Consider the following 25,307-nt stretch of genomic DNA (forward strand, 5'->3'; position numbering starts at 1 on the left):
GAGGGACTAGTAGCAACTCGATAGAAGAAAGATAATGTAATAGAGTGGTAAGATCATTGAAATTAGAGTCAGAAGCCTGGGTACTAGACCTGGCCTGACCAATCTCTACCTCTGAGATCTTGGTTAGTCCATAGACTCTCCCTGGGCCTTCATTTGTCTGTACAGAACACAATGTATATCATGTATCTCGCAGGGCTAAGATGAGATCCATGCATTGTAAACAGTAAAAGTTAACACAATACAAATTATAATATGCTAATAAGTATGGTATAATTTTAGCAAGTTGAATGGATGCTTTGTTAAAATTATCTTTTAGGAGCACCTGGCTGGCTTAGTCAGTGAAATGTGTGATTCTTGATCTCGGGGTTGTGGGTTCAAGCCCCACGCTGTGTATACAGATTACTTAAAAATAAAATCTTAAAAAAAATTTACCTTTTGAGGTAACCTAACATAAAATATTCAACCTAACATCTTTCTCAGTCTGTGGTTTGTGGCTATTGTACTTATTTACATGATTCCTCTAAAAAGAAATGTTAAAAAATTGAAGCTGATATTCTTTATGACAATTAAGTGTGTCTGTGGTATATTGGCTTCTAGGGCACTAGGCTTCTCTCTCCAGTATTGACATTCTCTGTGAGCTCATTAGCTACTGTTCTGGTAAAAGTTTTGATCTGTGATAAGGGTACTACATTAAAAGGGCATTGATGTTGGAAATCTGTACTTTGGTCCATTCTTTAAAATGCAGTCCTCACAAAAGAGCAATATGAATTTGCATTGCAAAGGATAACATTTCTTTTTAAAACTCTTGAAACCAGGTAATTTAATTATGTCTTTGCCATAGCCTTTTATCTTCCTCCCCAAAGGAGCTCGGTCTCCTTTGACACCTCATATTGGAAGCTGGTCTTCTTATCCTCAGAATTAATTAACATGCAAGTGCTTGTCTAGAGAAACACTGCTTTTCGATTAGCATTTAAATGTCATTCTTAATGATGTCAAATTGACTCTTTGAAAGGAAAATCAAAATGGTATGGTTATCTCTTGATTATTTCCTAGAGCATGTTACTGGTACTTCTGGTTATCTGGTCTTACTGGATGCTTTAATCTTCTGTTTGTAGACCAAATTGAGTCAGATACAAGACTTACTTCCATATTTGATTGCAGCAAAGCCAGATTCTGGCCTTCCATTGCCTACAGTTTCTAGATAGGTCTACTTGGCATATTCTGCACTACTTCTCAGTAACAAGTTTATTTGTGTTGGAATAGCACCTGTGAACTATTAGCAACAAGTCTGAGGTTCAGGAGCAAGGAGGAGGGTACAGAGGGGCTTTGGTAGCAACTGTGTGATACAGAATAAAGAAGATGGGGGCGCCTGGGTGGCTCAGTTGGTTAAGCATCTGACTTCAGCTCAGGTCATTATCTCACTGTTCGTGGGCTCAGGCCCTGCTTGGGCACTCTACTGTCAGTGAGGAGCCAGTTTTGGATCCTCTGCGCGCCCCCCCCCCCCCGCCCCTCCTCTGCTCTCTCTCTCTCTCTCTCTCAAAAATAAGTAAAAAATTAAAAAAAAAATAAAGAAGGTGAACTTTGGAGTTAGAGATTCATTGGTTCAAATCTTGCCAGTGCCACTCTGAAGCTATGTGACCTTGACATATTACTTCCCTTCTCTGAGAATTTCCTCATCAGTAAAATGTAAATAGTAATATCTACCATTCAGGTTGTTGGGAGGGTTAAAGGTGATCATGTATGTAAGGTACTACTTAGAGCAGGCTATCTGCTATAACAAAGAACCCCCAAATCTCACTGGTGCATTTCCTGCTGTGGGGAGGGAGGGCCCTGCTCCATGCAGACATTCAGTGACCCAGACTTCCTGGCGTTCCCCAAGACCTTGGAACCTTCATTGGGTCATCTCTCTCTGGCTGGGAGGTGACGGAAGATTGTGAGCATGTGGATCGCACAGGAGGCTTTGTGGGACAGGCTGGGGTTGGTGTATATCACTTTCACTCATTTCGCACTGGCCAGAACTCAATTCCATAGACACACCTACTTTCAAGTTAGCCCTCCAAATGTCTGTCTTAGGAGGAAAACAAAATGGGTTTGTTTGGTGAGCACATAGTCCTCCACTACAAGCATCCAGTAACATTTGTTATGTAAATGAAAGAAAGAAAGAATGGATTCTCTGTTCATTTTCTTTTTCATGGACTCCTAGAGTGTTAGAGCTGGTAGAGGGCTTTAGCAGTGATCAGATTTTACTCTCTTTAGATGAAGAGTCTGAAGACCTGGAGAATTTAGTCCAGCTATTAGTGACAGGACTAGAACTTAAACCCACTTTTCCCAAATCCTGCTATTTATTCTGCGTTTAATTATTTAAACATTATTCTTTGTTTTTTGCCATAGGGTTGCCCTTGCCTTTTGGCATATGAAGATGGAGATTTAAAAACATGTTATTCTGATCACTATTGGACTTCAGTTTTCCTTGGAAGGAGGATTTGGTATTTTAGCGTGGTGGGATAGACACTGCAGGGGCTGGAGTCTCCACAGCCAGTGGGTGTTTTATACTGAGGGTGAGAATTAATCTTCACTCACCCACTCCTGTGTTTGAGCAGTCTTTCTTTCTTCCCCGTGTATGTGTATTGAATTATGCGAGGCAGTGTGGATGGAGCAGTGATTAAGACAGGAACATTCACAGCCTAAGGAAGGGGTCAAATATTTTACCCCTAATTACTACATAAAATGAGAGTGCCCTGGAGGCAATAAGGTGGAAGTGACCAGCTGCTGGGGTGGGAGGGAGAAGGGAGTAAAGAAAGCTTCCTGGAGGAGGTGGGTACTTGAATTGGATCTTAAAGAATGGGTTCATTTATTGGGAGTTTGATTTGCTCTGAAACAGACACATCTGTATTTCTGTAATCTGTGTGGATAACTTTGGCCGGTGGTGACTATACACTGGGAAAAATGGGGAGAAAAATGCAAACAAACAGATCAAAATCCTGATCAAGTCTCCTGTATAAGATGAGCATTGAGCACTTATATTTACCATTCATTTATCATTTTGTCGAGTTTTTACAAGTAAACAATTGCATAAGACAACCTTTGGATACAGATCAATCATCAAAAACAAATACTCTGTTGTGAGCCAACAAGTTCTTGATACCATCCTTCTAGGCCCAATGGGCCTTGCATAATTTTTGGTTAGGTACAGACCCTTAGAAGAGTTTATAGAGACCAGAAGATATAGAGACCAGAAGAGTTTATAGATACCAGAAGACTGAATCAGTGTGAAGGGGGAGCACATGCACCCACTGCAGAGGATGTGCAAACACGTATATAGGTCTGAATTTGGGAGTTGATCTTCAAAAGTTTTCTCTGACAGGTACTATTTGGAGCCTAAATTTGTAGGACTGATGGGAATGCTTGGGAGTTGGCATTACTGTTACATCATAGTGAAAGAGCATGGGTTATTCTGTGGTCTGGCCAAGAGGATTTGGGGGAAGACAAGTGTAGTGAAAGTTCCACTGTTAGTAAGTGGCAGCATATATGGCTTGGGACCCAGTCTTGTCTGATGTCTGTCCTTCGCCCTTAGTGCCATACTGTCTCTCTGGGAACGCAGGTAGGAGTCAGAATCTGAGCGGCTTTCGATGGTTAGATTGAGGGTTACCTGGAATCAGTCAGCAAGCAAGAGATGTCTGTTTTCAGCACCCCACTCCTCTTTGGTGTGTCTCTTCTCTTTTTAGCGAGCATTTTCTCACACTCTCCCTAACATTCTCATAGTAGAGTATCAGGGGACTCCTGGAGAGAGAATTTGTGTTGTTTTAAAACATACACCTTAAATTCTAAAAGCAGTCTTATAGAAAGAATTCAAGTTGTACAAAAAGGATATGAAGTGCAAAGGCATTGTCCCTCTTCCCGAAACCTCTGATTCTAATGAAAATAAATGTTATCTTTCTAGACATGTGGACAAAGAAGCACACGCAGGTGTATCCTTTTCTACATACGTGGACTCATTTAATATATGCATTTTTCTGTAAGTCTCTTAGTTATGTAAGACAGCTTTTCATACTGCCACATAGTTCTATCTTGTTATTATTATTATTATTTTAACCCATGGCATTGTCATCCACTGTAGGACTTTTCCATGACTCTTAATGAACAGTCTTTAAGGTTTTTTTCCTAATCCTTTGCTATTTATTGCACACTCTGCTTCAGAGAACATTTTTGTAGCCATCCACAAACTTCTTATGGAGAGATTTTTTGGTAGGGTACTTGCAGTGGAGTTCCTAGACCAAAGAGTACATGTATTTAAAAATTTGATAGATATTGGTAAACTGTCCTCCAGAAAGGCTGCACTTATTTTCATTCTATCCACAGTGTACGTGGATTCTTTTTTTGCCCCCAATATTTTTCATTTTAAAGAGGATCCTGGACTTTGGGTCAGATAAGAACAGGCAAAGAGGAGAGAGCCTACTAAAAATAAGTGATGACTTAGAGAATTGAAAACATGTTCACACAAAGACTTGTATGTAGCCACATTGTACATAACAGCCAAAAAGTGGAAACAACCCAAATGTTCATTGGCTGTTGAATGGATGATCCAGATGTCGTATGTACACACAATGGAATGTTATTCAGCAGTGAAAGGAGTAAGGTACTGATACATGCTATAATGTGGATGAACCTTGAAAGCGTTATGCTGAGTGAAGGAAGCCAGTCACAAACACCATACATGTTTATGTAAAATGTCCAGAATGGGCAAATCAATAGAGGCAGAGTGTATATAAGTGGTTGCTCAGGGCGGGGATGTGGGGGCAGGGGAGATTTGGGAAGTGACTGCTAATAGATACAGGATTTCTTTTTAGGCGGTGATGAAAATATTTTACAGTTAGATTATTGTGGCTCTAACTAACTGTTCTACAGTTAGTTAGAATTGTGGCTGCACAATTCTGTGAGTAACCACTGAATTGCATATTTTAAATGGTGGAATTTTATGGTATGTGAATTATTTGTCAGTGAAGCCGTTGAAAAAAAATGAGTGGTGGCGGAATTCATGGAATGGGATGGAAAGGATGAGGAGGTGGCCATTACCATGGGCTTATGGGACAGGCAGGAAGACAATGTTACAGCGGTGTGGCAGGGAATTTGATGGGGAAGGTATTTCTCTATGCAAAGCTGAGCTGTGTTCAGGTGGTTGATGATAGCCAGCTACAGAGTTGGTTGGTGGGGTTTCTCCCCTAGCAGAATGGAGACAAGGGGCAGGTAATGCCATGCCCTAGTTAGGGTGAGAATGGGGGTTCGTACACTGAATTACTGACTCCTTGTCCTTGTTCAGTCCTTTGAATACACAGAAGATACTGTTCTCCTGGAAGGCAGTAATACTTTCCTTTGCTGACCTAGAAATGCCTGCTGTGCTCCAGCATTTGGAAAAGGAAGGTCAGGGAGAGGAAGCTGAGCTCAGCTGCTGAGTCAAGGAGAAGGGGAGGAAGGCCTAGGGTCACAAAGGACAGTGAGGCCCTCCTTTGTGAATAAGAGCAACTTGTCCATTTTAAATTCAGCAATTAAGCTTTTTCTACATAGTGGAAGTGACTGTTCTTTTGGAATGTGTTTGCCAGCAACTATCATGATTAGAATGTTTAAAAGGAAGTTATGATTTTAAGTGGCCTCTGAGTTGTACTGATTGATAAAATTTAGCTTAAGGGAAAGAGATTTAAACTTAACAGCAAACACTGAAAGTTACAGGCAAATCAACATACCTTTCCGTGAAGGCCCAGTTTTCCTTATAATTGGGGCTTTTTTAGCACTCTTTACCCTTTCGTGTCCTCATTACCCATCACTGTTGCTCTGTAGCACAGAGTAGGTTAAACTGTAACATCCAAAACTTTCTTATTATTCTCAGGTCTCAGGTTAGCCTCAGAAAGAGCCTCAGGTAGGTCTCCATGGTTACATTTTGGAGGTTAATCTTTTTAGGTGGCTACTCCTTGCTCACCAACGGTTTGCTTTAGAAGTCCAGGATGGCACATGTGTGGGTCCGTATTGACGTAATGGCAAAATTATTTTGTATCAGGCAGAAGTGTGGGGTCTCCTGAATGGGTGGAGGCTGGCGGCATGGGTGGTAAAAGAATTCATGTAAGGCAGAACAAAGGAGGTAGAAATTTACTGAATCCAGCACAAAGGAGCAGCAGACAGGACAGCAAAGCAGAGGCTGTCTGCCAGGAGACGGTGGTGGGGGGCTGTAGTTAAAGGGGGAAGGTGAGGAGCTCTAGGAACATATGGAATTTTCATTTTTTGGCACCTGTATCCAGTGTAAGTAACTCAGTGGTCATCTAGGGCCTATGGATATTTTGAGGCGGGTTGCCAAATGGCCCTGTTTATATTCAGCCAGGGGGGTGGGGGGGGTCACTGTGGGCCCTTCTACCTTCCTCAGGTTTCCATTGTTCAAGTTGGTTGCCTAAAAGCAGCCTCTACAAGAAATCTTTTTCTTGGTCACTGTATTTGATTTACTACCTGGAATACACTTTATTCTCTAAAACTTCATTTAAGAATCTACCATGGATAAGAAACCACGAGCCCTTGTGCTCAATTAGGATGTAAATAGGAACCTTACTCACTTTTAAACCTTTATAAGAAATACATTTTCTTCGGATTTTATTTTGACTTGCTAAAGAAACTTTAGCAGTGAGAGACACTTTGGTTGGTGATTCAGAGCACGAGGGAAGGGAAGGGAGCTATTCTGGCCCATGCGTACTAGTTGAATAACTGGCAGATATTTTTATATGCATTTCTATTCTTAGTCTCCAGCCTGCAGTTAACTGGGAAGTAACTAAGCTCAGTTACACTTATCAGGCTTGGTGATCTTAATTTGGATATGTCAATATCTAGACCTCTGGGGGAACTTAAGTATGTTTAGCTGATTGTTGAAAGGCAAACCCTCTCTTAGGGAATTCCCTCTCATTCAATAAATGAAGAATAAAACTTCCAATTAATAAGACAGATTAAACTGCAAGGTAATTAAAATTGCTCTTTATTTCTGGCTATTAGCTAAATCTTAACCATTAACGTAGCCACACAGAGTTTTTGCTTGGTTTGGGTTTGTTTGATTTGGGGGTTGTTTCTCTTAAATACATTTTAAGGGTGGTCAGTTATGGCCTGTATTAGAATTCCTTCTTGTATTAGGATTCTGGAAGTTGTAATGAATTCATAGAAGAACTCAAGAATGTAAGAAATTATGGGTCAATTATATCTAAATTTAAAAAAATAGCAAAAACACACAAAATGAACAAAGAATGTGAAAGCAAGGTTTCTACCACGTACAGAGTTGGGGGTACAAACTTTCATCTGTTTCCAGCCCCATTCACATTGTGACTGTGAACTGTCATGACTGAACTTCAAAGCACAGCTTGTTCTCTTGGCAGTGGCACCAAAACATTTTGATTATGCCTGAATAACTATTATAGGTCAGTGTAGACAAGTGAGTGAGAGTCTTACTTGGCTGGTTGGTGATACTGCACATGCTTAGATTTAGCAAAATGTCAAAATTGCCACAAGCCAAGATACAGTCATTGATGAGGACTTGAAATTTCTCCATGTCTGATAAATGTTTCAGTCCATGGAGAGCAGAAGTCCTTCTGCCATTTTCTTTTTTTAAACCACAGATCGAGGAAGCAAGGAGATGGAAATATTACTGTGAACTTAGTTCTAACCAACTGTAACTGAAGTAGAAATGACTAAAACCTTGGGAGGGAATGGCTGTGATCGTAATGTTTTGCAACTGCCAAAGAAAGGAAAGTTGGACATAACCAAACAGTAATGGTGACTTCAGGAGAATATAGAGAAAGGATAGGTATTTTTCAATGTCCAGAGACTTGAAAAGAGGGCACTACAGAAAGAGAAAGGGAGGGAGGGAGGGAGGGAGGAAGGAAGGAAGGAAGGAAGGAAGGAAGGAAGGAGGGAAGGGGAATTCTGAGGGCAAAAATCACAATTTTGGGGGGTGAAGGAGAAAAGGGAGGGAACCACTCTAAGAACAAGGAAGTTTTTAGTGAGTTGGGTATTAAGAGAACATGTATCCAAGATTGAAAGCGGAGCACATGCTCAAGGACCAATTCGGAAGAGTGGCATAAAACTTGTAAGAAAATACCTGCAACGCTCAAGTTCAGACCGAGGTGAGGCTGGAGAGAGAGCGCTAAAGACGGCAGAAAAGGCTCTTGAAAAGCTATGAGCAAAACAAGAACAATTGAGGGCTAAGCTCGTTGCTTGGGGCGGATGGACTAATGTTAGCATGACGAAAAGCAGACCCACTCAACTATTTGGCTTCTCTCTTTCTCTATCAAAGAGAGTGATCTTCAAACTGGAATGTAGAACATAAACATGGTTCAGAATAAATTGAAGCACACAAGATTGGTGATGATAATAATAGTCACAACTACAATTTGTTGAGTTTCCACTCAGGACTGAGTACGAGGAAGGAGAATTTAGTTACTTTTTTTTTTCTACTGCTTATGACCACTGTGGGTGGCACGTATTATCATCAACCCTATTTTTTTTTCAACGTTTTTTTTTTTAATTAATTAATTTATTTTGGGGACAGAGAGAGACAGAGCATGAACGGGGGAGGGGCAGAGAGAGAGGGAGACACAGAACCGGAAACAGGCTCCAGGCTCTGAGCCATCAGCCCAGAGCCTGACGCGGGGCTCGAACTCACGGACCGCGAGATCGTGACCTGGCTGAAGTCGGACGCTTAACCGACTGCGCCACCCAGGCGCCCCACATCAACCCTATTTTATAGGCAAGGACACTGAGGCTCAGGAAGATTTAATAACAAGCCTGAAGCTACGCAACCGTTAAGTGATTAGCTAGGATTCAGATTCACGCCTGATGAGGTTCAAAGTCTGGCTCTTTTGACCGGACACCCTGACTCCCATGCCTATCAATACCTAGTGGTTTTAAACAGGATTGTGTTTGCAGCTTAAATTATATTGTAAGACACATAAACAAGCAAACAGTACCCTGTAGATGTTAGCCAAGAGCCACAGTGTGTAATTTCAGGGAAAACAAGGAAAATGGAACATCAAAGTGACAAAACACAGACAAGGCCTGCCTTGATTTCTTTTTTAAAGGTTCACTTTGGACTGCCTAGAACAAATTGCTTGATACTGACCCTCAGCACGCTTGCGACTGTGCTACGCAAGCAGATGGTTGTGAATGAAAGTAAGGATTCTCAAAAAGTGGCCTAGCTTTGCAAAGCACGCCCAATTAGAATCGTCCCTTCTTCCTTCTCTTTCTTCCTGTCATTCGATAGAGGACTCCAGAAAGCCGGTAAACAAGTTGAATTAATGTAGACTCAGTAGGCAGATTCATATTTAATTGAACCACTTTATACAGATTATTGACTTTAGATAGATGAGCTTTACTGAAATCACAATACCATGTTTGTGGCAGTCCCCCTATCTATCTGGATAGCGACTCTATCAAAAAAGGAAATGAAGTTTTTTGACTTAAGTTGTTCATAGTAAACCCCTGATGGTTCCTGGTATTTTTTGCCTTCTAAGTGAGTATGAACATTCTGTTTCAGCTTTCCTCAGGCTGTTTTGGGAAGAACTCTAAAGATGCTTTAAAAGTTAATAGAATAGGTGTCATCTCATGAGAGCACTGTTTCAGAAATGCTGACCTGTATAATAATTTGTTGTTAAATTTTGCTAGGGATAGGCATTAAGTTCATTAATCTATGACTTAGGGAATCAGATTCATCCATCCTTTTCAAAATCTGGATAGTTTGCTTTCTCTTTAATTTTTCAGAGTATTCCACATCTTAATACATCTGTCAGTTAATTCAGTATCCTAAATAGAATTCATCTTGGCTTGGTAACTTGGACTCCTTTAAAGGAATTAGGCATATTTTTTCTTGTTTTAGGCTTTAATCTCTATACCTTACTTTTTGAGATTTAAGGAGGAATTAGACATAGTGTGTATAGTGGCCAGTAGCTTAAGGTAGGAGCAGTAAGTTGAAGTTACAAATAAAGAGATTTCATATCAATATAACGAAGTGCTTTCTAGTAATTTGGAAGGTTCAAGAAGAGATTATATTATATCTGTTAGAGATATAAAGAGGAGATTCAGACGTTGGATAGATGATGGAGAAGATGACCTTCTGACTCTAATATTCTATGATTATAGACATTTCTGTCTCGTACGTAATCAAAAATAGGATAGCCTTTGGGTACTGTCAAAATCTTAAAAATCAAAGACTGTTTTGTTGTGGTTCCATTATTATCCAAGAAAAGCATGTGCAGTCTCCAGTTCTGAAAAGTAATTGCTGCCTTGGTTATTCAAAGGGAATGGGTGGTTGGGCAGTGGATCTATTTTATGGTCCCTTCAGTTTATTCCAGTGAAATGATTGGTTCTCACCACTGCCTGAACTTCCAATAGCACTATTCTACGTGGTTTTTATTGATCGTGAAAGAAGAGAAGTCAGATTTTGGTTAGGAAACTGTTTGCATATAACCTGATTATGCTCAGATTAAAATCTTGCGGAAGTTTGAAATAAAATGAACTTTATCTTGCCCTACAGGTAGATTGGAAGCAACGCTTCTGAAATTTTTGCCAGGGCAAAGAGCTGTATGTTCACTTTTTCAAAGCAAGCAGTGGTTCTTTGAAAATAGCTCATTTCTCCACAGTAATGAATAACTTAGTAATGGGATTAACTGTGTTTTATTGTTGAAATGAAACATTGCTGGAAGTTATAGCTGGTATTCGGGACCAGACTTTGAGTGAATTTAGTGGTAACATCAGTGTTTTAAGACTATAACAGTTCCACCCCGACCCCCAAACAAACAAACAAACAACCATTTTTTTCTTGGTCAAGTGCGTGTAAAATATTTTCCACCCCCCCAAAGAATATAACAGAGAATAGTTTTATGATGTTCAGTGCACACTTGTGCTTAACAATATGAAATGAACAAGGGACTGATAAAGTATGAGTGTTGAATAAATTGCATAGAGAGTCATGTTGGAGTAACCATTATATGGTCTTGTGTGACTGTAAGAGTTATGGGACCCTGATATGAAAGTATTGACAGTCATGAAATCTTTTATAAGATTTTGTCACTGTTGCCTCCCCGTTCCAAATTACTTCATAGCAGTGATCATATGAGTGTTGTAAAAATGTATTCGTGTGTCTCTTTCCTAGTAGATAGTAAGTGAATTGGGGGCAATTATAGATTATGTCTTGGTCGTCACTGTGTTGTGCCTGGATCCCTCTGCTGTATGTAGCCACTAGGTGGATGATCACAGAGCTGCAGGGGGACCACTACATCATGATGGTCCTGTCTCTCGCATCTCCTCAGTTGTGCATTCTTCCTAGCCAAGCTCTGTGGCTATAACAAATGTTGAATGAGCAAAGGGAGGAATAAATGAACAGGCAAACCATTTTTGTTATGTGCTGGCAGACCCTTCTGGAAATAGGACTGGCCAATACGGGCATTGGTATCCTATGTGGCAAATGTGGCATGCAGGCACTGTGTCATAGGACTTGTGATATGGCTGCAGTCTTGCTTCCCTTTCTGGCTACTTTTGAGGCCTTTCCTGCCAATTTCCCCATTGTAAGATGTAGCAGCTGGTGGGTGGTCTTCCTTTCTTTCCTCCTCCCTCCCCTATCTCTCACTCTCTCTCTCCTTCCTTCCTTCCTTCCTCCCTTCCTCCCTCCCTTCCCTTCCCTTCCCTTCCCTTCCCTTCCCTTCCCTTCCCTTCCCTTCCCTTCCCTTCCCTTCCCTCCCCTCCCCTCCCCTCCCCTCCCCTCCCCTCCCCTCCCCTCCAATATTTTTGGAATGCCTCACACCTATCAAACACTATGCTAATACTTTTGCATATAGCGTGTATCTAATCCTATATAATGCTCTCAGTTAAAAACAACAACAACAACAACAACAACAACAACAACAACTCCTACTTTGCTGGTACAGAAACAAAGACACAGAGAGCTAACTTACATGCACTCAATAGAAATAAAGAGAAAGTGCCAGGTTTCAACCCAGTCGTCCCTGGGTCCAAATCTCCCGTTCCTGCTGTTACACTAGGCAGCCTCCCTGGACTGCACGCATCTTTGCTCTTTCATTTCTCTCTGACATCCCTGCCCTTTCTCACCTGCTGTTCCCTCACCCAAAACACAGACACAAACTGAGGTGGATCCTTGGCATCCCGCTTTTCAAAGGATACTGAAACTGTGATCCTCTTACATGATATCCTCAGCGTTCGGCCCTGTTTAACTCTTTGGTCAGTGCTAGGCCATTTCCCACTTTGCCTATCAGACCTTAGTCTTTGTGTCTTCTGTTACTTCCCACAACAGGTCTGAACACCATGGAAGAATTCATCTTTCTACCAGGCTAACTGTGCCATTCTTCTCCAATATATCCTATGGGAACTCTCCCTGTTTTCTTCTAGAGAGGCAGCATTGAGGGGTGGTTGAGATCATGGGCTCTGGAGTCAGAATGCCAGGCCTCAAAACTTGGCTTTTGCTTCTTCCTGGCCGTGTCATGTTGGATAAATTATCCCTGTGTCTCAGTTTCCTCACCTGAAAAGGGCAGATGAGAAAGTACCACCATCACAGGATTGCTGATTATGGATTTCACCCAGATAAAAGTTCTTAAAGTAAAAAGCCCATAGTCAAATCCTCAGTAAATGTCAAGTGTTCTTTTGAATAAAGGCCAAGAGCGTCACTCATAGTTTCAGGCTCATCCACAGACTGTTTGGGTTTTCCCGATGTTTTCATTTCTAATCACTCTGGTGTGTGTCCTGCCTGTCCGTCCCTCTGGTCTGGGTCGATCTGTGACACAGGCTTTGTCACCACCGTCCACCAGTAAGTCTGGATCCTCTCCACCCGTATCCCACTGTCTGGGCTGGGCCGATCTTCCCTGTCCGGTTCTGTCAGCTGGTCTCACTTACAGAGCTTTAAGGGCCTTCTGAAGTCCCCTTCCCTTCGTGAAACCTTTCTCACCAAGAGGGAGAAAAGTGAATAATTCCCCTGCTTATACCTTTTCTAAACATAGCACTTCACCTCACCAAAATACAGTACCACTGTGAAGTGTGTTTCTGAAAAGAAAATAATTTGATTTCACTGTTTGCTCTGTACCTGAACGTGTGCTCGGAAGGTCAACATTCATATAGAAAAGGATACTTGTTTCTGAGGCCACAGCTCATAGAGAAGAGGGGCTCTGGTTTGACACACCCCTATCCCAGTAGCACCTCCATCTGTGATTAGTAAATTCCTGATTTGGAGAGTAGGCCATTTAAAATCAATTATCCACCAAAAACCTAACCCCTAACGTGCGTTCTGAAAATGGATGCTTTACTCGGATCCAACAGTTGAAAAGTCGTCTAAAGCTTTCTCGTCTTGCATCAGGGGTGTTTTTTTATTTCTTTGACTCATCAATAGGTGTTAACTAAAGTTTTTTTTTTCCCTCAGGGTAGATGTAAAAAATACCAGTGCTTCTTCCCAGCCACCCCCCCTCTTCTTTTGAAAGCTTTCATATTTACCCCTGTACATTGTTTGACCATACCTTGTACTTCAAGCCCTGTACTGGAGGAATGACTTTCACAGTCACATGGTAGGAACTGTTCCGGATCCTTAAGAAAAAACTACTACTGAACAGTGCATAGTCTTCTCCTTTGGAAAGAAGACAAAAATTATAGTGGTTTTGCCTGTCATTTAAAAATAAACAGACTCTGAACCTGTCTGGATTTATTGGCTTCATAGAACCAGACTGAAAGTACACCATGCACCAAATTATGGCAGAACAAATTCTTCTTTAGGACACTGATGGTAGGTTGGGCTTTTCTTTCTTTCTTTGTGTGTCTCATTACTGGCAATGATTTCTGAAGCATCAGGCGTTTTCCACCTTTGTATAAAATTAATCAAAGGCAGACCCGTGGTGGCCTTGAGTTACTTTTCCTCTCCGTGTTGGATCAAGGTTTTGTCATGACTGCCTTATGGTATCCTAGACAGAGGTGAGTGGGTATTCCTGAAGAGTAGTGTGTCTTGTATAAAGAATGCATTTTGGATGCCAACTGGCTAAGTTATTTTACGTGAACTTTCAAAAGTGAATCAAGGAAAGAATGTGGGCTTTTAGGGAAAATTATGGGTCTTTAACATTAAATGCTACACAAATAAGTAGGATATTTGTTGAGGGAGAAGATGGGGATATTGCTTGAGCAAAAGCCTTTCCTATTGCTAGATGTTAACATTTTAATTTTACTTTAGTTTTCAAATTGATTTCTCACACATAATTGCATTTGAACTACACAGAAATCCCGTGAAGTTGGTAGGGAAGGTATTTATTATCTCCAGCATATGAAGAATCATTCCTAAAGAACCCAGGCCTGGTCTTGTTGGCTCAGATCTCACGACTGAACCCAGAGGGCAGTCTTTCCATTCTGAGTACAGCAGTTTCCCCACTATATCAGGGAATCTCACACCCGACTGTTCAGAAGGCCTGGAGGTGGGCTTAGAAATTCACATTTTTGTCACATACTCCAGGAGACTGATTGTGATGCAGGTGTATAATGGACTGCACTTTAAAAAACTCTCTGGGGCGCCTGGGTGGCTCAGTTGGTTAAGCGTCCCACTCTTGATTTTGGTCAGGCGTGACGATCTCATGGTTTGTGGGACTGAGCTGCATGTCAGGCTCTGCACTGCCAGTGTGGAGCCTGCGTGGGATTCTCTCTCTCTCTCTCTCTCTCTCTCTCTCTCTCTCTCTCTTTCTCTGCCCCTCCCCCATATGCCTGCACACATCCTCTCTTTCTCAAAATAAAGAAAGAAACATTTAAAAATAAGGAAACAAAAAATAAAAAGCTTTTCTCTCTGCCGTATTGTATCTTGGGTTTCAGCCTCTTTTTGTTAAACGTAATGCACTGAAAATACCATTTTTAAGATGGCATGTTTAACTTGAGAGAGGATCGAACAGTTCATTTACATGTTGTGCCCCAAATCTACAATGGTACAGACACAAGTTAATACAATATTGTTTGTAATAGTCCAATATTAGAAACCTTCCAAATATCCATCAATAGAGGAATGGTTGAAATAACCAAATGGTACGTCCATAAAGAGGCATAATATGCAGTTATAAGAAGGAACCAGGAAAACGTCCACATCTTGCCATGACGTCGTCTTCGGGATCCATTGTTAACTATACAAGTAAAATGGCGAGGTGTTTACAGAGTATGGTCCTTGCGCTATAAGGAAGAAAGGAAGATACGAGTGTTCACACACACGCACACACAGCCAGTACTTCAGGGTGAGTTCTTTTTTCTTGGTTTTCCCAGGGAATTTGGGCAGACCTGGGGACAAGGAGGCTCTGCATCTGAAAAACAGCGTTGGACCTCTTGGTGGGGAAGTGGGGCTTGTGGTGGCACGGTGGGACCCGGTGTGGCAGCCAGAGGTTGATCTCAGAGTCGTGGAACTGCTTGACTGCCTGTTGGCAGCACTTGCTGGCCACAGTTTCCTCCACCTTCATGATCTGGATGGAGTGGGCCCGGGTGCGGTGCGGGGCGCCCATGCCTCGCTGGCACTGGGTGACAGCACCTGCAGTGGTCAGGTTCCAGTGCTCCCCTGGCGTGGGTGCCCCTGCGAGAGCCATAGCACAGCCAGGTACCAGAGTTCTTCACCCGTAAGGGGATTTCTCGAATACCTGTCCACAGTAGACAGTTTCCCCTGAAGACGTCATCTTCTTCGGCTGAAACACAAAGTACCAGAAACGGGACTTGGCGACAACATGATTAGGTGCAAAGATTCATGTGCCGTAGAGGGGCAGAGTGCAGCATTCGGGGTTGGGCAGGCAGCACCCCACCACCTTGTACGCCCGCGGTGTGCCTGACGCCTCAGGGCGCACCCTTCATTTTTATCGCCCCCCCACAAAAGGAAGTGCCAGGGCAGGGAAGTTCTTTATAGAGAATGACAGCTAATAAATGCAGAAGGGAGCTAGAAATAGAAAACCACCGTCTTGCAGCATCTAATGAAATAATGGAGCTAGGCAACAGTCATTAATGGCTGCTAAAATCTTAAGTGAAATTGGTGCTTTGTAATTGAGAATCAGCTTGATGACATTTGAACCCACTGATCAGTCTCAGCATCACTAAAAGTAGAATAGCCAAACATTATACTCCTCCTGACGTGATCTGATTGAAAAGAAACAATACCACTTGTGCAGTATTCTGCCCACATCCCTTCAGCACATATTAGAACCAGAATCTTACCAAGTTTCCATATCTACCTGCTAATTTACAGGAAATACAGGAGACAGAGGGACATGTTAAATACCACCACAAGGCTACAGATCAGCCCAGTCCTGAGTGTGGGAAGTTCTACAAAACAAATGACCCAATTTCTTCAGCAAATAAATGTTATGAGAAAAAAGTAGGGTGTAGGAAGGGGAAATGGTTATATGTTATGAAACTTAGAGACCTATAAACGAAATGCCAGGTGTGAACCTTGTTTGGAACTTGATTTGAAGAAAAATAATATAAAAATACCTTTCTTTTTTTTAAACAATAGGAGAAAATGAAACACAACTCTATTATGTGTTATTTAAGAAATTATTGATAGTTTTATTGATCTGATAGTGGTATTGTGACTTTTTTTTTTTTTTTTAAGTATGCTTCACACCCAGCATGGAGCCCAATGCAGGGCCTGAACTCCCCACCCTGAGATCAAGAACTGAGCTGAGATCAAGAGTCGACTCTTCACCGACCGAGCTGCCCAGGTGCCCCTGTGATTATTTTTTTAAAAGTCTTTACCTCCAGGAGCACTTACTGTTGAGTTGATATTATGCCTTGAGATTTTCTTTAAAACTATGTCATCAAAAAAGAAAACAAAAAAGTGTGTTTAGGGAAGTAGATGAAATCAGAATGGTAGGAAGTAACAGTTGTTGAAGTTTGGTGGTATGTCAAGGGGGTTCTTTACACTTTTCTCTCTCCTTTATTGAATATGGAAAATCTACCTAATAAAGAAAATCAAGTTGTGCTATTTTAGAGGCCAAATCCTGGCAAAAAGCCTGGATTTTAGCCAGTATTTGTGTAATTCGGGGAGTCCTGGCTAACTCCCTTTTATCCTGCTTCCCTGCCTTTTTCCATTTCTTCCATTCCTTCTGCTTCACTTGTCTTTTACTCAGCCACGTTTTGCACCAGGCATCACTCTGGTGCTGCCAGCCTTACAAAACTTAGGCACTACTGTTGTCCCCATACAGGTGAGGAAACTGAAATATAGAGGGGTGAAATTTCTTGTCCACAAACCCACATCTGTCTGTCACTGAAATCTGAATTCTTAGGCGTTATTTTATGCTGCTTCTCAGAAATAGGACTTTGATTTTATAATTTTTCTATTTTATTTTTAATTTTGTTTATTAATAAATTTTAAACACTGAGTAAATCAAATGGAGTAGCATCTGTGTATGAGAAAGACACAAAGTGTCTTCCTTATTGGAATAATTACAAAGACCTGATCAAAGGCAAAGCAGTGATGAATCTGAAATGTAGCAACTTTCTTCATACTCATAAAAAAGTAAAACTCTATAAATTGTAACTTTAAGCCCCCAAATAAAGTTAATTTATGCTTGCTCTTCAACAGCAATGTTGAATCATCTTTTTACTAGAAATGGAGGCCAGAGAAAAATAGCTGATTTCCTTTCTCTTGTGTTTGTAAAATACGTTTAGGACTATCGCAATAAGGAAACCCTCAAAAACTAACAAACGAGTAAAATCCTGAACTTCCCCCAAGCCATGGTTTGCTTTACTTTCTTGCAAAAGTATTTTGGCATTTGTAAAACCCAGGCGTGCCCATGGGCACGTGCAGCCATGTCACTGTCATCTGTCACGTGCGACGCTCTGGATGTGAGCAATAGCAGTCATCAGTCAGGGCATGATAGCAAGCCACATCACTGAATTCCTGCTGCAGGGCGTGCGGGAATCATAACCTCTGCTTTGTAAGATTTAGTGTGACTTTCCAAAGCACCTGCAGTGTGGTTCTTCGTGGCTGGTCCCACACGGTGATTTATGCCCTAGAGATGTCTGACTGAGAGCCTAGGAAATTATATTAATGGGTTTGACATTGTTGTTTCCTTAAAGAATCAAGGCACTAAATGTAGTCAGGCTAACTGACAAAATTTTGCTCATATCCAGGGCATGCCAGTGAAGGCACCAAAAATGGATAAATAATAAATATTGAATCTTGCTGTATGCCAGGAACTGTGCTAAGTCCTTTAAATACCTACTAATGTTTAACCCTCTTAGCAGTTTTGTTTTAGAGCTGAGGTGGCTAAAGCGCAGAGACGTTAAGTGACTTTCCCAAGGTTGCACACTTAGAGAATGGAGAATGGCAGAGCTCTGGAGTCAGGCTTTCTGAGTCCCCAGACTTTGCTGTCAACCCCTGTACAGTCTCAGAGCATCAGCAGGAAGTAATCCCACCCAGTAATCCACACTGCCATGGCTTGTCCCTTGGTGGACATGAGGGCACCTTCAAAACCTGGGTTATGTGCCAGAGTGCCATTTTATAGTTCTGCAGACACGTGAAGCCAAACAGAAGGAGATGAAGAGATTGATGGAGCACCTGTAGCAGATCTCTGGTATTTGATGTCAGATACACAGTTGTTGCTAGAACACAGGGTTCCAGAGTGATTTGCAGTCCAGTGGGAAAGCCAGTTGGCCTGGCTACCTTGCAAGACAGTTAAGGACATAAGAATGGATATTCATTCAAGACGACCAGAAAGAAATCAGGTCGGGAATGAAGACAGATGGCAAAGAAATAGCATTTTGGTAGAAATCTAAAATTTTCTCCTGCTTAGTGAAGTGAGTATTCTCTCTTGATTTATTAGAGAAGCATGGAAACTGCTTACTTTGAAATCCTAAAATCTTTTCAGGCCCAACTCATTATTAATGTGGTGTACCTCCCTCAAGGGTGGTATTTTCACAAATGCTGCTTCTGGCTTCAGTCACATATAGAAACATTGGAATGAGTCCAACGTGACGTTTCGCTTTAAAAAAAAAATAGGAACTATGTTTGCTAATGCATATGCTACAAACACCTCTAAAAATAACTTGCAGTTTGACAAGCTGTCTCTTTAGTATCTTCTCCTGGTCCAGGAGACAAGGTTTTAAAACTTAAATTTGATCAACTCAGTAACTTTGCAAGTAGGGACAAGAAGCTTGGCCAGCTTATATGATTTTGGAATATGCTTTAGCATTTATATCATAATTGAGAATGACTCAAACTGATTTTCTCTAATAAAACTGTAAAAACTTCAGAATTAAAACGATGTCTTCTCCGGAGGGTAGTAGGCTTGAGTTACCCACTGGTATCATCTTCCAGTCCTCCACCTGTGAGTGAGAAGTGAAGGGTGCTCTTTGGAGCTTCCTTCACACCTTCTTTTACCCTTTGGTATTCAACCACAAGTGCTGCTGGCAGCTTCTGGCAGAACAGGAAGGGAGGCCAAGGAGCGGATCCGTCAAAGCAGAGCGATTTGTGCACAGGAGCGCTTTGGCGAATAAAAGAAAATAGATTTGAAGTTTTGGCAGTACGAGCAGTGATTATTAGAAACGCAAGCTCATGCTAATAGTATCAAACAGAATTTCGGAGGAATAGTGATACCCTACTTCATAGGTCATTAACTCAGACATATGTTTGGCTATCAGAGAGGAGCTGGGTAGCAGAGCAGACAAGATTAAGAACATTCAAGATCTAGTCCTATTTCTTGTGACGATGAACTGGTCACTTAACTCTTTGGCCTTCAATTCTGTATGAAAGGCTTGCACTCGACCTCAGTAGTTATGGTCTACTTCATCACAGTGGTATGATTCTAAGTTCCTGTGAAATACCCAGGTAAGATATGGGTGGAATATTAGTTTTGGTTTTTGCCTTGAAAGAAAGTGTTGGGGAGGCAACAGAGAATGGCAGGGGTCATAGACCTAAAGACATTATCTGCCTGGCCTGTGTGGGCAGATGAGTGAAGTGAATTTGATATATGAGAAGTACAAATCCATAATTTATGTAAAACCCCTTACTTTAATGTTTTTTTAAGTTTATTTATTTTGAGTGTGGGGGGAGCGTCAGAGAGAGAAGGAGAGAGAGGATTCCAAGCAGGCTGTGCATTGCCAGTGCAGAGCCCGACCCAGGGCTTGATCTCACACACCCTGAGATCGTGACCTGAGCTGAAACTGAGAGTCGGTTAAGCAACTGAGCCACCAAAGTGCCCCGTAAAACCCCTTATTTCTGAAGATTGGCAAGTCCTTTCTGTTTGTTTTTTTTTAATACCCAGAAGTGGAATTGTTAGATCATGTGGTTCTATTTTATTTATCTATTTGTTCACTTATTTAGTTAGTTAATTAGTTTAGTTTTTTAGTTTTTATTTAAATTCCAGTTAGTTAACGTGCAGTGTAATGTTAGTTGCAGGTGTGCAATATGGTGACTCAGCACTTCATTAACACCCAGTGCTCATCACAACTAGTGCCCTTCTTAATCCCCATCCCCTGTTTCACCCATCCCCCCGCCCCAACATTGTCAAGTTTTTTTCATTTTTATCAAATCACTGTTCTGGGTGACACACAGCTGGCCAGTGGGCCTTCTGCTTTAGACTTCTGGGATGGACTTCAAATTTAAGGGGTAAAGGACACGGTTTTGGATTCTGACAAGCCTGAGTTTGAACCTTAGCTCTGCCTTCTAATGTGTTAGCTTGTATATCTGTATTTAACTTCTTAGAATTTCAAGCTGCTGTATCGGTAGAAGTGAGAATGGCTGTACCTCTTTTGTTGGGTTTCCTGAAGATTACATGTTGCACAGTACTTAACACACCGTAGCCACATTCTAAATGTTAATTCCATTACCTTTGTCATGGTGGAAGGTCTCCTGTAATTTTTTTCATTCTTATCTTGATGGTGAGTTGCTCAAAATTTACAAAAGAATGCTATAGATGCCAGTGCTTTTTCGTAGATTTTGAAATCTCTTCAACCTACATTTCAGTGGTTTAAAAATAAAGATTTCTTCTTTAAAAGACACCATTTTGGAAGGACACTTTTCCTATTTGCCAGTGGATATAGGAGGCAGTATAGGATGCTCTGTTACTCTTAAAAACTACTTTTGACAATGATGAAATATAACACTGCATTTCCTCCTTAGAAAAAAAATGTCTGGTGGTTGGAGACCCTGCTGTTACTGGTGGTAATTTCATAGTTTGATTATTCCCAAGGGAAATCTATTTTGAAAAGAATTTGCTACATGTCCTACTATGTACAGGGCACTATTCCAAGGGAATAATATAAAGATGGCTGAGACCTAATGCAGTTGTTACGTACAAGACTGTCTTGACTCTTTAGATTCCAGTTTGTACAGAATTGTGTATGAGTTCGCCTCGAGAGGCTACACAGGCCATCCTGTGATGTTGTTCAAGGTATCTTTGAAGTCTCCCTTTGGAATTTGGCTTTAGAGCCCTTGGTGCATTTTGCTGAAGATTTTCATGCTGATGGCATTCATCCTTAGAAGGTGGGTTTGATTTGATTCTGGCCAAGAACACTTCATGACTAAGTCTGCCACACAGGTGGTAATCAAACTGGCTAGAGTCATTTTTGGTTAAAAGATGGCCAGGACCATAAAGCAATATGACAAGCTTTTCTTTTTTTTTAATGTCACTAAACTGATCACAGAGGTAAGGGTAGTTCCAAAAGAGGCATTCTGCAGGCGTGTTGCTCAAAACCAGTATCACTGGTATATATTTATAGCTTCCCAACAGGGCTACTTTGAAAGAAGCAGGTTTCATCTGTCCCTGTGTGTAGTATGTCTGCTTAAAGATCCTCATACTTAACCTCGTAGCAGACTGAATTTTGTTTTGTTTTTCCCTTTAAAATCGTATAGCATTCTCTCAAGCTCAGGGACAGATTTCCTCCAAGAAAATAAAACAAATTAGATCCATTCTCAGAAGACTTTAATAGAAAGAAATACATGTTTATAACAAGTTCTTTAAAGCTGTCTGTTTTGGAAAGGATTGCCTCATTGTTGACCGTGATTATTCTACCATGATTTGGGGACAAATAAATTTCCTGTCAGAATGTTTAACAGTAGAAATAAAGAACTCTGTGGTGTGGCCTATTGACCTCATTCATTCATTCCACCGATATCTTTTGAGGCTGACTGCATGCCAGGCATTATCAGGCACTTATCATGGTGATGGTGATGATAGATACGTTTCACCCCAGGGAAGCCTTATATGTAAGAATGTAAACTTACTCGATAAGTAACGTGAATATAATTAATAGTAGTATTATCAATTGTCCTACTCTTTTCTTAAAGGATAATTTGGAGTTGCATGAAGTGGTGAGCATCTCTGGTACATTTGAAATATTGTTCACCTTAGGACCATTGGAGTATGTCTATACTCTGCCGTGGCACCTGGTCACCACGTGTGTGGTCCCCCAGGTCCAAGGATCGATCTCAGGGCACCTCTTACTCAAATGTGTCATTGAGCCCTTGTTAGAATGATGTTTTTGGTTCTGCGGGGGAGGCTCCGAGGTTGTTGCCATGTTCCATCACCTCTTGAGGATGCTGTCTGGGGAAGGAGAAAGAGCAATGGCCCTGGAATCAGAAGACAACACTTTCCGGTCCCCGCTCTGCTCTCCTCAGGGTCATTTGACCTACCTAAACCTCAATTTCCTCACCTTCCGAGGGAGATCAGTAACCCTGTTTCTTCACAGCACTGTTGTGGGGCACTGCGGGGGCCTGGGTGTGTGAAAGCATTAGGGGGATGTTAGGCCTTGTTGCTGTTATTGTCCTTCTGATTATGACGACTCAGCGGCACCGAGACAGAGAGACAGACGTAGCTCTCCCTGGGAGCTCCTGAGACTTTGTTTCGCAGCCCTTAGCTCTTATCTCTTCTTCCTCCTGTGGGTTATTTGCATGTCTTAACTTTAGTAGCCAAGTTTCTCAAGGTCAGAGACTGTGCTGGTGGACGCCCCCAGCCCCGCCCCCATTCCTTCTATTTTCACACATCCTACATTGACAGAATCTCCTGATTTCTCAGAGTGGCCAAAGTTCTTGTCTGAGAGTCTGGGTTCATGTTTCTCCCCAAACAGAGGCTAAGAAGTACCCGGTGCAGTCACTTGTTTTCAGAATGTGGCTATTTTATCTCCAGAAAATTGCCCCGGAAGGTGAAGCCTCCAGGGTGGTCACTCCATCTTTCTCGAGTGAACTCCGCATGCCACCTTGATACAGCCTCCTCTGCGAGAACGAACCGGAAGTCATGGTATTCGACTTCCTATAGTGTATAATTTTAGAGAGAACATAAGGTGATGGGTTGGTCTGGAAGATCCAGGGCATGACTATGGAACACATGCAAAACAATAGTGTTAAGTATAGATTTTAGTTTTTGGTTAAAAAACAGGTGGGTTTTTTTGTTTGTTTTGTGTGTGTGTGTGTTTTGCTTTTTTAAATCACGTAGCATTAAAAATTGAAAGCACGTGAGTGGCTAGCTGGGGTGAGGGGTTTAGGCATGGTGGGAGGAAGGGATGGCAAAGGGGCAGGCAAAGACTTCAGGTGAAGATGGATATGTATATTATCTCAGTCGTGGTGATGGTTTTACGTGTGTGTGTGTGTGTGTGTGTGTGTGTATCGAATTGTACCAAATTCCATACTTAAAATACGTATAGTTTATTTTATGTCAGGCGTACATGAAAAAAGTGGTTAAAAATTGTATAGCTTTATCATCTGGAAGGAGGGAAATTTTGGAAGAGATGTTTGCTATAGAGAATAGCCTTCTGGAAAGAAAAACCAAACATAGTTTTTCAGGTTCTTCGTGGCGTGGTTCTTGTCTCCTCCTCTTCCTCCTCCCCCCTTCCTCCTACTCCTCCTCTTCCTCCTCTTTCTCCCCCTCCTTTTCCTCCTCCTCCTTCTCTTCCTCCTCCTCCTCCTCCCCCTCTTCCTCCTCTTCCTTTTCCTCCTCCTCCTCTTCTTCCTCCTCCTCCTCTTCCTCCTCCTCCTTTTCCTCCTCCTCCTCCTTCTCTTCCTCCTCCTCCTCTTCCTCCTCCTCCCCCTCTTCCTCCTCCTCCTTTTCCTCTTCCTCCTCCTCCCCCTCTTCCTCTTCCTCCTCCTTTTCCTCCTCCTCCCCCTCTTCCTCCTCCTCCTCTTCCTCCTCCTCCCCCTCTTCCTCATCCTCCTCCTCTTCCTCCTCCTCCCCTCTTCCTCCTCCTCCCCCTCTTCCTCCTCCTCCCCCTCTTCCTCCTCCTCCCCTTCCTTCCCCCCTCTTCCTCTTCCTCCTCCTCCTCTTCCTCCTCCTCCTCTTCCTCCTCCTCCTCTTCCTCTTCCTCCTCTTCCTCTTCCTCCTCTCCTCTTCCTCCTCTTCCTCTTCCTCCTCCTCCTCTTCCTCCTCTTCCTCTTCCTCCTCCTTTTCCTCCTCCTCCTCCTCCTCTCCTTCCTCCCCTTCCCCCTCCCACAAATTCTCTGTTTTGGGCCTTTAATTGGATTTCTTTCAATATGTAAAAGTAGTCTGAACTCTTTAAAGTTCATTTGAATTTGTCATCTAGGTAGCAGATGTGGGTTTAGAAAATCATGTTCATGTGTTGCTTTTGTAAATTGTAAATTTGCAATTTACAAAATTTTGTGTAAATTTTGTAAATTGAATATAAGCCCACCCGGGGAACTTGTGATCTGATGGAAGTTTGCAGAAACTCCCAAGCATTGTGGGCCCTGGCCTGAGGTGCTGGAGCCAAGGATCCTGTCTGCTCTGTTACTCAAGGCCACAAAGTCCACTTCAAAATTTCTTGTGGAGCCCAGCTGAGGAAGAGCTTTGCTTCTCTGGGTGGAAATAGTATCTATTATCCTTTCTGATAACTGTAGCAGATGCTGTTCCTTTCTTCTCTTTGGCTCCCAAGCAACTCAGAGATAGACCTAAAGCTTAGCCATAACAATCATGGTCTGTGTAACTGTGTTTATATTTTCATGGGTCGTGAATTTCTATTTTATTTATATTCTCCTGACTTAGACACTATAGTTTTTGAATATTGATAATTTTATGACCTTGATAGAAATCCCCTAAAATTCTTCTTATAATGAGTCAGGAGATGAAATCTGTGGTTTAATCCAGTAACTTTTCTTTGGGCAAGGGATATTTGTGCTAGAAAAATCAAAGATTATGGTAAATTTGAAATACTAACAGGGTTCTTCAGGTTTAAGCATGCTCAGTCCTCAGGTTTGCCCTGGACTTTAGGAATGGTCTCTCTAGGTCTCAAATTTTGACTAGGTATGAATTCATTATGAATAATAATCATATTTTATACCCCCCCCAAGAAAAGGCAGTCATTTA

The 25,307-nt window shown here is 41.8% G+C and overlaps 1 protein-coding gene and 1 pseudogene across 12 annotated transcripts in view; one reads left to right on the plus strand and one right to left on the minus strand.

Moving 5' to 3' along the window:
* Nucleotides 1-25,307, plus strand: part of CRADD (CASP2 and RIPK1 domain containing adaptor with death domain) — a 269,785-nt gene that overhangs the window by 184,988 nt on the left and 59,490 nt on the right. The gene's annotated exons all lie outside the window — the stretch shown is intronic.
* The window catches only part of LOC113602856 (60S ribosomal protein L18a-like), a 35,829-nt pseudogene continuing 25,627 nt past the window's right edge, over nt 15,106-25,307 (minus strand).

Source organism: Acinonyx jubatus, chromosome B4 (assembly GCF_027475565.1).
Source record: "Acinonyx jubatus isolate Ajub_Pintada_27869175 chromosome B4, VMU_Ajub_asm_v1.0, whole genome shotgun sequence".
Lineage (NCBI taxonomy): Eukaryota > Metazoa > Chordata > Mammalia > Carnivora > Felidae > Acinonyx > Acinonyx jubatus.